This window comes from Rhincodon typus, chromosome 2 (assembly GCF_021869965.1).
Source record: "Rhincodon typus isolate 14 chromosome 2, sRhiTyp1.1, whole genome shotgun sequence".
Lineage (NCBI taxonomy): Eukaryota > Metazoa > Chordata > Chondrichthyes > Orectolobiformes > Rhincodontidae > Rhincodon > Rhincodon typus.
Genome location: NC_063333.1, coordinates 98351721 through 98369062, shown reverse-complemented (window position 1 = coordinate 98369062; position 17342 = coordinate 98351721). Strand labels below are relative to the sequence as shown.

The window sequence follows — 17342 nt, the reverse complement described above, 5'->3', positions numbered from 1 at the left end:
GGTGTGAAAACCGCGATTTTGACAGCCTCTGTCCGTATTCACTTGCCGTAGCTGGGACTCCGCGAAGGGCCGCAGGTACCGATAACAGTTAGTCAGGCGGTGTCTGTCGATGCGGTTGGACGCGTGGGACCAGCCTGGTGAGTACCCTGGTTTTTCTCCTCCTCCTGGTGGTTTTGTGAGTGGGTTGTTGTTGCGGCTGGTGGAGAATGTTGCTGGTGTTGCCCCGGTTAGTGTGTCGTATCTGAGGATGCCTTCGGTCGCCTCTGGACGTCGAGTGGAGGTTCGTAGTTAGTTTTCAGTAGTTGGTCTGGCTGTACTGGTTCCGCGGTGCCCCACTCAGAGCGTAGGATTCTCGCTCTCTTTTCTTGCTTCTCTCTCCTTTATCCTTCGCTTTTCGCTGCACCTTCCACTTCACTCTCTCTCTCTTGTGCTGGGCTCGGGGTCTCCAGTTATACCCCACTGTAGGCCCCCCTTATCTCCCGCCGAATCTGTGATCTGTTGTTCCTCTTTTTAGGGCTGAAAGGGTTTCCTGAGTACTGGAGTGAGTGATAATCATTTTTTTGATTGGAAAGAATGGTTTTGATGGGTTTGGAATGTCCGGTATTTCCTTTGGCCTGGTATCTGTTCAGTTAGCATAGTGGTGTGAAAGTTCCCAGGTGAAACAGGTTTGCATGTAACAGAATGGTGTGGAATGTTCAGTAACTTTGTGCCTGAGCACTGATTTAGAAGTGAATGGGTTGATATCTGTGTAGGCTGCAGAGGGTCTGGAATTGTTGAGGTTGTTTATTTCCTGTAGACTGGCTTGCATTGTTTTAGCTGAGGCGTGAATGGGAGGTTTTCCTTTTGGTTTCGCTTATCTAGCCCCTGTCCCAGACATCTGCCCCTGGGCTTGCATATTCCCCAGTCTGCTCCAGCCAGCCTCTTCCTGGCTCAGTTGCAGCCCTTGCTTCCTGGAGCCCCAGTGACTTTAATCCAATATACTATAATTCCCATAACTTTTCTCTTGAGAGGGTTTTTAGGTCCAGGGTATGTCCAACAACTGATAGGGATTTTTGGCCCACCTTACCAACACAAGAAAAAGATGAAAGATATGCAGTTTATAATCTTTAGGGTCTACATGAGCTACACAGTTTTAACCTGAGACCACAAGTTGATTAGTTATTGTCTTGTATCCTCAATAGTGGCAAATACTTCAGTTGTCTTTTGAGTTCTTGGTATTTGAGTTACAGTATTTCTTTTTAGTTAGTTCTGTCACTGGCACATTTCCTTCCTGAGAGACCAGGACAGTACTTTCTCCAGTCACAAATCTATCGCTTAAGTTCTCCCAAAAGCAGCTCCTGAAATACAGCTGGTTTGTGTATTCCAATGTCTGAGTTCATTGTTTCCAAGATTCATAAGTGAAGGCAATATGTGAAACTTAGCGTACAAGTGTATGTCAGATTTGGAGATGAGGGTTTCTTCACACCTGAGTAGGTGAACTAATTTCAGCATCTTTTGTAAATGTTAATTTTAGTTCAGATGATTTTGTTTATTCAACATTGGTTTCACAAAGTTTGTCTAACTTGTGTGATCGGCAGATTGCTGTGGCCGTTTTAAATTAACACCTTTCCTTTTTAAATCTATTTTAATCCAGGGAAGTCCCAGTTGTTAAAATCAGATGATGGAATTAGAAATCAGTCATTCATATTTTATCGCTGTTGTGACATCCCTTTTGGTGCTTGGTAACGAGAACAGGATGGCTTTGTTTGTATGGGTATAAAGTTTGCTTCCACCTGCTAAAGCGCTTGGTGGCATTGTTAACATTCCTATTGACCTTTTCATTGCTGTCTGGTTTTAGTTCAACTACCACAATTCCTGCCTATCTCTGTCAGTTTACTTTTTCCCCCTGCACTATTTCAACTCCAGTCATATTTTTTTGTCCATGTGCATCACTTGACAATTGTCTATATTTGATTTGAGTTGCCTTTGTTTTGCTCACTAGCATTTTTTAAATCTGTAATTTCTAAATTGCCTCTTCCATAACCACTGTGCCTTGTAGTTTGCTTTGACCTGCAAAATTCTGAATCCAGGTCATTTATGGATTCATGGAGTCATACAGCATGGAAACAGATCCTGTGGTCCAACTTGTCCGTGCTTACCAGGTTTCCTAAACTGAACTAGTGCCATTTGCCTTCATTTGACCCATGTGCCTCTAAACCTTTTCTATTCGTGTACCTGTCCAGATACCTTTTAAATTGAATTGTACCCACCTCTACCACTTCCTCTGGCAGTTTGTTCCATACACACACCACTCTGTGTGAAAAATTTGCCCGCAAGTCCCTTTTAAATCTTTTCCCCTCTCACCTTAAACCTATGCCATCTAATTTTGGACTTTCCAACCCAGGGGAAATTAAGAAACAGTAGTGGTTCCCTCACTGAGGCACCTGACTGAATATTCACCCACCAAATTCTGACCGAGCTCCCCAAATGAGCATTCATTGTTTTCCATCCACCAGCCAGTTTACTTTCCCATTCTCAGAATTTAACCCTAAATTCCAACAGCTCCGAATTTATTTAACAGGCTTTCACTGATCCATGGTGTCTGTTATGAATGGGCTGATATTGACATAAGTGCAAGTAAAGGAAGGTGCTCCATTTATATCACCAGCCACCAGTTGAGGTGAGGGTTGGGGGGAACTACTTGAATATTCTCCTGTGGTCCTGGGTAGAAAATTAGGGCTGAATTTTATCATTGCTGTGGATATGGGTTGTAAGCTGAAGGAGGGATTGTAAAATGGTAGTGAGAAATTTTAGACAGGAATCCTGGTGACTTTCTCTTGATAGAGTCTACTCCATGAGGGAGGAAAAAGGCTGTGCAAAAATTGTCTAACTGACTGAGTCAGGCAGCCTATCAATTCAATTCAGAGTCCGATCGGCAGTCACTTTATGGATCTCGACATCTAACCAGTGTTGATGTAATGTCGTCACATTGGGAGGCCAACAGTTATATCACGGAATAGTGCCGGTAGCTGCTTCTTGGGGAGAATGAGAGCCTTTCTTAATAGTCTCTCCACAGTCAATGTGGGCGGTGTGGATTGGTGCCTTTCAGCAATGCCAGCCCCATGGCTCTGATGTGGGTTGATCTCCAATTTCCCATCCCATCCCAGTGACCATGATCGGCTTCCCTGTTCCCAGAAGAATTAAAAATAAAAATATAGCCAGCCTTTGAGGGCCCCTCAGCATGGAGGTACGCTGTCCTTCTTCCTGCAGCCTCAGAAGAGGTCATATCTATCAGTGGCACTTGTGGGCTATGCCTTTGATCAAGGTGGCGGTTCAGAGAGGCAGGGCACCATCCTTAATGGGAAGGAGGTCCCACATCAGCCTTGTACATTCATCTTACAATCCCTTCATTCATCCCCAGAGCTAAGGACCCATTTTGATCTCTGCGGCAAGACTTCCTTGATTTCTACAGCATTCTAGCCTGTAGAGCAAGGTACCAGATATGGATTAAAACCTGTATGCCAATGATTTCTCTCCAATCAAATAAACCTGACTGCACTCGCTATGTGAATATAAAAGGGTTAACTGACATCATGCAATAAGCTTCGCCCATCAGGCTATAAACAACTGTTCCTGACAGGAACTAACAAGAGTTGCTCGTGTGTCCTAAAACTTTAGCAGAGTAGCACAGATTACCCAAGTGATTGTTCGAAGTGTTAACAATACATTGCTAAAGTGCATTTATTCTTAAGTGAAGCTTGGTAGCTCACAAGTAATATACTGCTTACTAAGGAATAGCTAATCTTTACTGTTTCATCAACTCAGAGCCTATCTTCTGCCTAAGGCATTGTGTGGACATCCTTCCCTGTGTATGACCAGTTGCTTGTGACCATTAAAAAGAATTGATGACAGCAATTCTACCCAAGATATCCCAGATTATTGGTTCCTGCCAGCAGACTTACAAAATGCTGCAGTGCTGGTATACAACGTTACAGTAGGTGCCTTGTCTATTTCAACACTCATGCAATGTCAACAAAATGATTTTTAAAACTCACATACAAATGGTAACAGGAAATTGAGGATTGATTAATGGAGTAATTAATGTATAAGTAACAGTTTAATTCAATCCTGACCTCCACAGAAAACTGCAGTTACATCATGCAGACTTGGAACTACGTGTAAAGTGATGCAAAATGCAAACTAAAAAGCTGAAAACCAGCAGAAAAGGGGTTAAATGTGGTGAAATACTGAAAGTAATTAAGTTGCTTTAAGGTTGTGAAGAGCAGTTGGTTTGAGAACTGTTGCAGCAATACCACAAAGAAGGTGTTCTTTCCCACTCCAGAACATGGGTGCTTGTTAGTTTACAAAGCCATCAAACATTGTCTAAATATGTGATTATGGAGAGTTCAAAAATTGTGGAATAAGGCAGTGTGGCATTGTGCATTTACAGATGGTTACAAACCATCAACATGAAATTTCTGCAGTTCGTTTATTGACATCAAGATACCAAGTTAAATTAGTCTGTTAAGATACCCTCCAAAGTGCGAGTCTAGTAAATCAATCCATTACGTTCCAGGAAAATCAGTTAAAATGAAATTGAATAGAGTGCAGAAGTTCCTAAATGGGACTTGACGATGGACAAAATGTGCCTTTGACATGTTATGAGTATGCTGAATGAGACAAACTGCAGTATTAGAAACTTTTATTTCATTAAATGGTAAAGACGGGGGTATGCCACTATCATGGCATGGTAACTAGTAATTCAGAGGACATGAGGTCAATGCCACCATGCCTGATTGAGAATTTGAATTCATTGTTTTTAAATCGTAGAATTAAATTGACCCAGAAGTGATCGATTCAGTAATGTCTTTTCATTTTAGAAGCAGTACATAAGGAAAGTCATCATTTCTTTAAAAGGCCTGTGAAATCTGTAATTGCTTTAAGAATGTTTGAAAAGAACTTAAAAATCTATTGACAAAGATTCAATTGTAATTTTCTTGAATAGGAAGCAATGGTCATGTGACTTGATAATCCTTGACGAGGAAGCAGTTCCAAGCAAAGAAGCTAAGAAAGAAAAACCAAAAGAACTGCGGAATCTGTAAATCAGGAATAAGAACAGAAGTTTCTGGAAAAGCTCAGCAGATCCAGCAGCATCTGTGAAGAAAAAATCATAGTTAACGTTTTAGGTCCAATGACCCTTCCTCAGAACTGATGGTGAAGCCATGTTGCTGGAGAGACAAAGGAGAGCAACTACAAATACAGGAGTCAAAGAGTAAAAGTGATCATTACATAGATGGAGACTCAGAGAAATCAGATTGAAACAAAAGAGGAACACATTCTCGTGAGAAGAGAAAGCAATTTTTTCTTAGAAAGCCAGTGTTTTTCTTTGGTGGAAGATGAGACAAGGAGCTCTTACAGCCACTGTACATCACATTAAAAAGGTCTAAGACTTCAAAACTCTGTAAATGGCTCAGAAACACTAAATAACTAAGTGGTTTCCTGAAGTAACCAAACTTTGAACCATGCTTCATCAATGGAAAATTACCTTTGGAAAGCCACACCATCAGGACTGTCATGATTTGAAGTGGAGCAGTTTGTATCTGCCCAAGGACTGTGTCTTTTATATTTTTACATTATTTTTGATTGTGAACTCAACTGGAAAAAAAATGCTGTTTACAACAAAGGAGAGAAGAAAGTACTGCAGTGCTTTTAAAAGGAATGTTACTGAAACTCTCAAAGTTGCACTTATACAGCTGCAATGCAAACAGTTGGGGAATAGGTAAGAGGAGCCAGTCCAGCTCTGGGGGGTTTGTATACAAGGTAAGATTCAACCAGCAAAAGATTACTGATTGGTTTGTGGAGCTGTGACCAGTTGGGAGCGCCAAAGGCATCAGGCTGACAACAATCTGATTTGGTTTCTGGTAGCTGAACAGCTTGTAGGTGTGGATAATACTGGCTGAAGTCTTCAGACTGCTTAAAGGACACAGTGTGCCTTGATCTCAGTAAATACTAAAGCCTGAATAAAGTCAGTTTATTTTCTCCCATCAGTGGCTATAAGTTTTTTGTCCTTTAACCAGTAACTAAGTTGGCATACCAATCACCTGTGCCTCGTGTGATGAATGAGAGAATCCAAAGGAAGAAATCAGAAAAAAGTCAAGGATTTCAGAAACAGAAAGGAACCTTCCATCGAATCCTGAGGACTGGTGCCATTGAGCTGCTTTCCCATGTTTTTGTCCGTCCCCTGTGTGTGTGTGTGTGTGTGTGTGTGTTTTTAGAAAAAGGTTAGAGTTTTAACTAATTGCTATATACAGAAAACTGGTCCATATTTTCTGTTAACCTTGGTCTATACAACAAGCAAATTGGGACTTTGACTACTTTGATAAAAATGTTTGACTTTTATGGCGACTCTGGGAGTAGTGGGGCTTGAATTCTGGTGCGTGATCCCAGTGAGGTATAGAACTTGTTGACAATAATCATACCTGTGAAAGTTGAAGGTGAAAACTGCTGGATAGGAATCCTGCCCTACCCTACAAAAATAAAGAACAGTATATTGTGGAACCATATAGCTACACAGTGCCTCCATGCCTAAGGGGAGTAATGCAAATGTTTGTGGTAGTATTATATATTTCTTTATAACAACTATTGAAAGTGGAATGTACCTTTTTTTTTTATTCGAAGCATCTTGTATCACTTATATAGCTTCTGCTTCACGCTAATGTAAAAGCTACAGAGAATGGAATCTTGTTGGTATCTCTATTTACAGCTCATTAGACAGTTTGGTTGTTTTGCTTTATGGTGTGGATCATACCATTCGGGTACCCTTCATTGTGTTGTGTGGTACTACCAACGTGTTAAAGAGGATAAACCTCGAATAGATCTAGCAACTCAATTGGGCATTCATGAGGTGCTAATGGACCATCTACAACTGAAGAATTGTATTCAACCACATTCTGTAAGAGGAATCTGGAGAGGGAAGGGAGGACCTCCCTCCTACATCTTCACTACCATTGCACTCCTCCTCCTTTGTCATGATTCTTATTGCACTTGCATGGTGGCTTTGTGTATGACGTTATCAGAATTGCCTGCAATGATGTAGACAGTCTAAGTGTGAGGAAGCACTGTTTTCTCTTCCCTTCTCTCCCAGTTGTTGTGTACCCTCTTCACAACTGCACTGCCCACGCTCACTGCATCCTTCACCTCTCAGGAGACAATGCCTTATCATCAAGACAGTGATTCAATGAAGAGTGCAGGAGGGCGTGCCAGGAGCAGCACCCAGCATACCTAAAAATGAGGTGTCAACCTGGAAAGCTTCAAAGGATTATTTGCATGTCAAACAGCAGAAATGGCTTATAACAAGACAAGACTGAGAGATTTCACAACCAATAGATCAAATTTAACCTCTGCAGTCCTGGCAGATCGAGTCAAGGATGGTGGTGAACAACTAACAAGAGGTAGTTGCCAAAACTATTCCCATCCTCTATGAATGGGGAGCTCAGCAAGTGAATACAAAAGACAAGGCTGAAGTATTTGCAACAACCATCTCCCAGAAGTGCTGAGTGAATAATCCATTTTGGACTTCTCTGGAGGTCCCCAGCATCGCGCATGCCAGTCTGCAAACCACTCAATTCACACGACAACATCAAGAATCACCTGAAAGTTCTGGATCCCACAAAGACTTTGAGCTATAACAATATTCCAGCGATAGTACTGAGGGGACTTGAGTTCCATAACTTGCCATGACCCCAACATTCACTAAAGCTATGAGCACATGATAATGTTGAAGTAAGTCCTGTGCACAAAAAACGGGGCAAATCTTCCTGCCAAGCACTGCCCCACTGGTCTACTCTCCAATATCAATGTGATGGAAGAGGTCTTCAAAAGGACTTTCAGGCGGCACTTGCAAAAGTGTAAATTGTCCACTGATGCTCACTATGGGTTCCATTAGGACGACTCAGATCCTGATCTCATTTTTTTCTTTGATCTAAATGTAGACAGAGCTGATCGCAAGAGGTGTGGTAAGAATAACTGCTCCTGATATCAAAGCAGCAATTGACTGAGTGTGGCATTAAGGAGAAATAGCAAAACTGGAGTCAATAGAAAACCAGGCTTAATAAACTTAATGGTTGAAGTCATACCTTGCACAAAGACATTTTATGGTTAATGGGAGGTCAGTCATTTCAGTCTCAGGATATCTCTGCAGAAGGTAAATGGCCTAGGTCAACCATCTTTAGTTGCTTCATCAATAACCTTCCCTTTTATCATAAGGTCAGAAGTGGGGATATTCATTGTGCAATCATCAATGTTCAGCACCATTCATGACTTTTTTTTTAGACGTTGAAACAGTGAATGCCCAAATGTAGCAAGATCTGGACAATGTTCAGGCTTTGGGCTAATAAGTAGCAAATAGCATTTGCACCACACAAGTACCAGGCAATGATAATCCAGAACAGGAGAATCTGGCCCTTGATATTCAATGGTGTTATCATCACTGATTTTTTTTTTTCCCCCCCATCAACATTTCTAAGGATTACCATTGACCAGAATCTGAACTGGACCAGACATATGAATACAGTGCTACAAGACCAGGTCAGAGGCTAGGAATTTTGCAGTGTATAACAACTGCTTTCTTCTTACAAGACGCAAGTCAAGGTTGTGATCGAATGCTCTCCACTGGCCTGGGTAAATGAAGCTCCAACAACACTTGAGAATCTTGAGACCATCCAAGACCAAGCAGCTCACCTTCATATCTACTGCTTTCAACATTCAGTCCCTTCATAAGTTAACATAAAGTGACAACAGTGTATACCATCTACAAGATGCGCTGCAGTACCTCACCAAGACTCTTCCAATAGCATCTTCCGGACTCTTGACCTTTTTATCAAAAAGACAAAGACAACAGATATATGGGAATACCACCACTAGTTGCAAGTTCCCCCTTCAAACCACACAACAACCTGACTTGGATCTCTATCACCCTTCCTTCACTGTCATTGGTTCAAACACCAGGAACTTCCTTCCCAACAGCACGGGGGTTGGGCCACCCACAGAAGACAGCTCACTATTCTGTACTGGGCAGTTCCTAGGCTCCAGTTGGAACTAACGAACATATCAACTCGTCATATTTTGCAACCCAACAGGGAGGCTTTATTTCAAAGATGCGCATTGCGAGAATATAAGTTCGAACATGGCTGATGACTCACCAGTAGGACAAAACACTTGCCTCCTATTTCCAATGAACAAATTAAAAGGTAACAGTTTGTTATGAAAACATAATTGCCTCATGAGGAAAGGGAATCTGCTATCAATACCTACGTGTGTGTGTGTGTGTGTGTGTGTCTCCTCGCAATGTTCCTTCTCTAAGCTATAGCTCAAATCTAACATCAAGTCTAAGAATGTCACTTTGAATTTGAGGAAAAGCTTGATCAGAACTCAGCACAATTTTAATTAATTAGTTCCTGTCTGGCATTACTCAAAAGCTGCTTGTCAAAGAACAAAGAAAATTACAGCACAGGAACAGGCCCTTCGGCCCTCCAAGCCTGCGCCGATCCAGATCCTCTATCTAAACCTGTCGCCTATTTTCCAAGGATCTGTATCCCTCTGCTCCCTGCCCATTCATGTATCTGTCCAGATACATCTTAAATGATGCTATCGTGCCCGCATCTACCCCTTCCACTGGCAACGCGTTTCAGGCACCCACCACCCTCTGCTTAAAGAACTTTCCACGCATATCTCCCTTAAACTTTTCCCCTCTCACCTTGAAATCGTGACCCCTAGTAATTGAGTCCCCCACTCTGGGGGGAAAAAGCTTCTTGGCTTCTTGCTATCCACCCTGTCTATACCTCTCATGATTTTGTAGACCTTAATCAGGTCCCCCCTCAACCTCCATCTTTCTAATGTAAATAATCCTAATCTACTCAACCTCTCTTCATAGCTAGCGCCCTCCATACCAGGCAACATCCTGGTGAACCTCCTCTGCACCCTGTCCAAAGCATCCACATCCTTTTGGAAATGTGGAGACCAGAACTGTACGCAGTATTCCAAATGTGGTCGAGCCAAAGTCCTATACAACTGTAACATGACCTGCCAACTCTTGTACTCAATACCCCGTCCGATGAATGAAAGCACGTCGTATGCCTTCTTGACCACTCTATCGACCTGCGTTGCCACCTTCAGGGTACAATGGACCTGAACACCCAGATCTCTCTGTGCATCAATTTTCCCCAGGGCTTTTCCATTTACCGTATAGTTCGCTCTTGAATTGGATCTTCCTGGATTGAACTCCATCTGCCATTTCTCCGCCCAACTCTCCAATCTATCTATATTCTGCTGCATTTTCCGACAGTCCCCTTCACTATCTGCTACTCCTCCAATCTTAGTGTCATCTGCAAACTTGTTAATCAGACCATCTATACCTTCCTCCAGATCATTTATGTATATCACAAACAACAGTGGTCCCAAACCGGATCCCTGTGGAACACCAGTGGTCACTGTTCTCCATTTTGAGAAACTCCCTTCCACTACAACTCTGTCTCCTGTTGCCTAGCCAGTTCTCTATCCATCTAGCTAGTACACTCTGGATCCCATGCGACTTCACTTTCTCCATCAGCCTACCATGGGGAACCTTGTCAAACGCCTTACTGAAGTCCATGTATATGACATCTACAGCCCTTCCCTCATCTATCAACTTTGTCACTTCCTCAGAATTCTATCAAGTTGGTAAGACATGACCTTCCCTGCACAAAACCATGCTGCCTATCACTAATAAGCCCATTTTCTTCCAAATGTAAATAGATCCTATCCCTCAGTATCTTCTCCAGCAGTTTCCCCACCACTGACGTCAGGCTCACTGGTCTATAATTTCCTGGATTATCCTTGCTACCCTCCTTAAACAAGGGCACAACATTAGCAATTCTCCAGTCCTCCGGGACCTCACCCGTGCTCAAGGATGCTGCAAAGATATCTGTTAAGGCCCCAGCTATTTCCTCTCTCACTTCCCTCAGTAACCTGGGATAGATCCCATCTGGACCTGGGGACTTGTCCACCCTAATGCCTTTTAGAATACCCAACACTTCGCCCCCCCCCCCGCCAATGAGACGCAAAGTACTCATTAAGAATCTCACTCATTTTCTCTGACTCCTCGCATAACTTCCCTCCTTTATCCTTGAGTGGGCCAACCCTTTCTCTAGTTACCCTCTTGCTCCTTTATGTATGAATAAAAGGCTTTGGGATTTTCCTTAACCCTGTTTGCTAAAGATATTTCATGACCCCTTTTAGCCCTCTTAATTCCTCATTTCAGATTGGTCCTACTTTCCCGATATTCTTCCAAAGCTTCATCTGTTTTCAGTGGCCTAGACCTTATGTATGCTTCCTTTTTCCTCTATGCTAGTCTCTCAATTTCACCTGTCATCCATTTATCCCTAATCTTGCCCTTTCTATCCCTCATTTTCACAGGTTCATGTCTGTCCTGCACTCTAATCAACCTCTCTTTAAAAGCATCCCACATATCAAATGTGGATTTACCCTCAAACAGCTGCTCCCAATCCACATTCCCCAGCTCCTGCTGAATTTTGCTAGAGTTTGCCTTCCCCCAATTCAGCACTCTTTCTTTAGCACCACTCTCGTCTTTGTCCATCAGTATTCTAAAACTTACGGAATTGTGATCACTATTCCCAAAGTAATCCCCTACTGAAACTTCAAGCACCTGGCTGGGCTCATTCCCCAACACCAGGTCCAGTATGGCCCCTTCTCGAGTTGGCCTATTTTTGGACCATTGAACTGTAGCCTAAGCAGGACTGCCATTCATCCATCACTTTAGTACAACAGCTTCATTGAAGTTATAGGGGGAGTGTTAACATGGAGACACACATGAGCTTGGTTATGGGTGGGGCAGTGAATTTACAAGCACATGATTTCTGGGGTGTACTCCAGCTAAGTGTTAGGCCACATGCATTAAACATCCTCTGGAGAGAGGATTGTCAATCAACATTTATTACTCGCACCGTTAGATGGATAACAATATTAATTAATAACTTCAATTCATTTCCTGAAACTCACCAAATGAAAGCTACGCAACATCACAGTAGCATGCAAGGTGAAAGAGTTGGAAAAGATGTGTATCAACCCCCAGGAAATATAAAAACATAAGAAATAGGAGCAGGAGTAGACCTTCAGCCCCTCATTCTGCTGCCCTATTCAAAAAAGGTCAGGGCTGACATGTCTCAGCCCTCAACTCCTCTTTACTGCCAATTCAGTACAGCAGTCACCTCCCTAATATTCCTCAAATCTACTTCCTTCTCTTTATATCCTTTCACTGATCCAATTCTCTAAGGTAGAACATTCCAGACATTCACTGTCCTCTAGAAGAAATTCTTTCACATTTCAGTTTTAAATGTAAGTCCCTCATTTAACCATTATCCATAGTTTAAGATTCCCCACCCCTCATTCTTCTAAATGAATGTAATGAATAAAGGCCTATATCACCCCCTGGATCATGGAATCAGCCTAGGGAATCTGATCTGGACATCACCAAATGCCAGTATATACATTTTTTTAAATAAAGGGTCAAAAACTGTAAAAAGCACTCCAGGTACAGCTTCACCTACACCCTGTACAGTCGTGACAAGACTTCCCTGTTTTTAAACTCCTCCAACTTCCCAGCAATAAAGGCCAAAATTCTATTTGCCTTCTTAATTATTTGCTGCACCCATGTCCTAACTTTGTCTTTCATGCACATGACCATCAAGATCCCACTGCGCCACAGTTATTTGGAGTGTCTCTCTGTTCAATTTTGAGTCTCCGTACCAAGGTGCATGACTCACTTATCTACATTAAACTCCATCTGCTACATCATTGCTCACCCGCTCAACCTATCCCTACACCCTTGTATATTCCTTATATTTTAATCATAACATGCCTTCCTATCTATTCTGTATTATCAGCACATTTGGATAGATTGCATCTCCTCCAAGTCATTAATATAGTTAGTAACTAATTGAGGCTGTAGGGCTGATCTTTGTGGAACTGTACTAGTTTCATCTTCCAACCTGAAAAAGACCTATTGATCCCAATTCTCTCTACTGTGTTATCCCTCACTCCATGCTGATACATTAGCCCCAATATTGTGAGCTCCTATCTAATGCAGTCATCTTTTATGCGGCAGCTTATTGAATGCCTTCTGAAAATTCAAACCTTTATCAATTCTGCTTGTTATATCCTCAAAGAACTCTAGCAAATTTATCAAACATGATTTCTGGTTCACAAATCCATGTTGACTTTTTGATTGTATTAAGCTTTTCTAAATGTTCCACCATTTCTTTCTTTAATAACGTACACCAACAACATTTTCCCGATAGCAGATGTTAGGCTAACTGGCCTAATCTTTCTTGCTTTCTGTCTCCTCCCCTTCCAGTCTGCTGGGCCCTCCCAGAATCCAGTAAATTCTGAAATATTTCGAACAATGCCTTCACTGTCTCTGCAGCTGCTTTCTTTAAAACTCTTAGATACAGGTTCTTAGATCCTAGTGACGTTTCTGCCTTTAGTTTCAGTGGTTTGCCAAATACTTTGTTCCTCATGATATTACAAGACCTTTCCTCCCATCAGCATCTTGCTTATCTTTGGGATATTCACCACAAAGAATGATGCAAAAAATTGGTTTAAGCTATCTGCCATTTCCCTTTTCCTTGTTATCAATTCCCTAGTTACATTCTCCAAGTGTCCCACACTTGCGTTAGTTATCCTCCTTTTTTATATAATGTAGAAGCTCTTGGTGTTTGCTTTTATATTTATTACCAATTTGCTTCATAATCAATTACTCCCTCTGTCAGATTTTTAGCTGCTGGTTCCTAAAGAAATCCCAATTCTCTGACCTATCACTAGTTTTCAAGACTTTGCATGCCTTAGGTTTTGATTGGACACCCTCCTTTCCTGCCTTTGTTAACTACAAGCAGTTTATTTTTCGCATTGAATCATCTTTTCTAAATATAAAATTTTTGTTGAGCATTTTGAAATATCTGTTTACATGGCTGCCACTTCTCATCCACTGCCTTGCCCCTTTGTCTACTTACCCAGCCTGTTTTAGAAAATTCATTCTTCATACCTTTGTAATTGTCATTATTTGAGTTGAAGCCACTGATTTGAAACCCATGTTGCTGACCCTCAAACTGAATTTGAAATTTTACTATGATGTGATTGTAACCCCTTAGAGGATCTTTTAACTATGAGATCTCTTATTAATCCTAGCTCATTAGGATTGGGGAGGCGATGGCCTCATGGTATTATCACTGGACTGTTAATCCAGAGACCCAGATAATTTTCTGGGTACCTGGGTTCGAATCCCACCATGGTAGATGGTGGAATTTGAATTCAATAAATATCTGGAATTAAGAATCTAATGATGACCGTGAATCCATTGTCGATGGTCAGAAAAACCCATTTGGTTCACTAATGTTATTTAGGGGAGCAAACTGCCCTCCTTACGTGATCTGGCCTATATGTGACTTCAGACCACTGATGTGGTTGACTCTTAACTGTCCTCTCGGTAATTGGGGATGGGCAATAAATGCTGCCTAGCCAGTGGTGTCCTCCTCATGTGAATTATAAAGAGAAAAAACAAATTACACCTTACTAGATGTACAATAGCATGTTCCCAGGTAGGACCTGTAAAATAATGTTCTAAAGAAGCAAAAACCAAAAGAACTGTGGATGCTGTAAATCAGGAACAAAAATGGAAGTTGCTGGAAAAGCTCAGCAGGTCTGGCAGTATCTGTGAAGAAAAAAATCAGTGTTAACGTTTTGCGTCCGGTGACTCTTCCTCAGAACTGATGGTAGCTGGGAAAACATCAGTTTGCAGGACATTAGTTTATGCAGAAAATAGGGAGGGAGGATGGGATAGGGAGGGAGGGTGGGATAGGGAGTAAACGATAGGATACAGCCTAAAGAGAGAGAAGAGCCAGGTGAAACTACACTTCGTCTGTACTTCCCAGGATCTAGTCTACTGCATTCGCTGCTCACAATGTGGTCTCCTCCACATTGGGGAAACGAAACGTAGACTGGGTGACCGCTTTGCAGAACATCTATGTTCTGCTTGCAAAAAATACCCTGAGCTACCTGTTGCCTGCCACTTCAACACGCCACCCTGTTCCCTGGCCAACTTCTGTCTCCTGCCTGCTGCAGTGTTCCAGTGAAGCTCAACGCAAGCTGGAAGAATAACACCTCCCTTTCCACTTGGGGACCCTGCAGCCCTCCGGACTCCATATTGAGTTCAATAATTTTAGGGCCTAAGCTCTCCTATGTCCTAGCCTCCCACCTCACACACCAGTCCTTGTTATCTCATTGCCTGCCATTACACACTACCTATTGTTCGTCACTAATAGTCCCCATTAACAACTACTGACCGTCCTAGCCAGTACATGTCAACTTTGTCTGTACTGCCTTTCTCTCTCTTTAGGCTCTATCCTACTGTTTACTCCCCATTCCACCCCCTCCCTATTTTGTACATGTAAACTGACGTTTTCCCAGCTACCATCAGTTCTGAGGAAGGGTCACCAGACCCAAAACATTAACTCTGATTTTATTTTCTACACAGATGCTGCCAGTCCTGCTGAGCTTTTCCAGTAAATTCTGTTTTTGCTCTAAAGAAGCAATCCCTGTTGCAGTCCAGAAATTCATCTCCCTGCAGCCAAAGCAAACTGGCAGAAGTACATAAGGCTTGTCCCTGAGCTCCAGTGCAAAGTCCTGATGGGCTGATGTGGTGAGAGACTTGGTCTGAAGTGGGAAAAGGCTGAAATGGGATTGTATCCGTGAAGCATGCAGGAATATGGTGGTGATGGTGGCATGGGATGAAAGCTTGAGCTACTGCTGCCAGGTAACCATCTGACTTTCATATTGGGAATTGGTGAGGTCTAGTTTGTCAGGGAAGGTGGGAAAATTTGGGAGCTCCTTAAACATGAGACAACAACAGCCATTAATGAGATTCAAATAAATATTGAAATGCAAATAAGGCAGTTGCTACTTATTAGTGAACACTCAGAAATTGGCATTTAAAGAGAAAAAAGGGAATATTTTTCAACATCAGATACCTAATAGTTTCATCCTTACAGTACTTACCAAACTTTCTCCACATTGTCAATGTCATTCTCAAGGGACTGGAAAATTCCTCCTAGAAAATTTGAGGAACTTGTTGAGTCTAAGGAGACAACCAGTTCTTACAGAATAAGTGATTGATATTCGAGTAGCAACTCCGAATCAACAACAGGCACCCTTTAGCAAATAAACAAATGCCCCAAGATTGAAATGTCGTTCAAAAGAAAAAAAATGGTTCAGGTGAATAACCTTTCAAAGCCTATTGAAGTGAAAACTGAACTCTTCCCCTCTCCATAAATGCTGTCTGACCTGCTCTATATTTCAAGCAGTCCCTGCATTTATTTCAGCTTTCTGGTATCCACAATAATTTCATTGAACTGATTTTTACTTTTTTAAAATTAGAAACTTTTAATTTCAAAATAACCTGACAAGTATTCAGTATAAAAAAAGATTTGTACCATATTTTAATATGAATAGATTTCTTTGATACTCAATGTGCATTTCTGTGCATTACTCCCCTCTCTCCCCCATTTACCCAGAAGAGAACAGATCCACAATCATTTCAAATCTCTTTGATCACTAGAAGACTGACACAAATTGACTCACCAGCGATTTTACTCTCTTCCTTTATACAGCGTGTCAAGTCAGTTTTGTTCATCTTTGCTAATACAGTTGAGATTAGGAATATTATTTAGGGTTATCAAATGTCAAAATTGCACTTTATCAAGCTCCCGTGTTTTAGCACAAGCAACACATTGTGCTATAGGGTCTCCTATTTAAAAGAATCTATCTTCAAAAGAGTGCTGTCAAAATGGACAATTGAAAATAACAAGATATTTGTGATTTCTATATGGAAGATTCAGTCAAATTACCTGCATCATGTACAATACTGAAATCCAGGAGCCTTGTGAAATCCTAGCACACAAGGAATAAAGGAGACTGACTCATTACTCGGAAGCGGATATGGTTTGTCTAATCTGAAATCATTCTCTAACAGATCATAACTATTATATATGAACTTCATTATTTGCACAGTGGGGCTTTTTTTTAATTTCAGTTGATTCATAAGTAGAATATGCAGCAAATTATTAGGTGGTGACTGAAATCATACAACAGAGCTCTCTGAAAAATCACTATTTTATCAGTAGTATCTTCTGCATTATTTTAAAGTTGAACTTTAATTGCAGCTATCGGCAGTTTAAGGACAATCCAGTAATCCATGTGAGCAAATTCAACTAGTGATCAAGCACCATTTGTCAAATTCCCATGAGCCAAGATAAAAT

The 17342-nt window shown here is 41.6% G+C and overlaps 1 long non-coding RNA gene across 1 annotated transcript in view; it reads right to left on the bottom strand.

The window, feature by feature from the left end:
• The window catches only part of LOC125486405, a 30293-nt gene extending 13316 nt beyond the window's left edge, over window positions 1–16977 (bottom strand). Inside the window, exons 1-2 of the long non-coding RNA XR_007265086.1 lie at window positions 16932–16977; window positions 16084–16135 (exon numbers count right to left, since the gene is read on the bottom strand). This is a non-coding gene — a long non-coding RNA (uncharacterized LOC125486405). The remainder of the gene's footprint in view (window positions 1–16083; window positions 16136–16931) is intronic.
• Window positions 16978–17342: the final 365 nt, after the last annotated feature.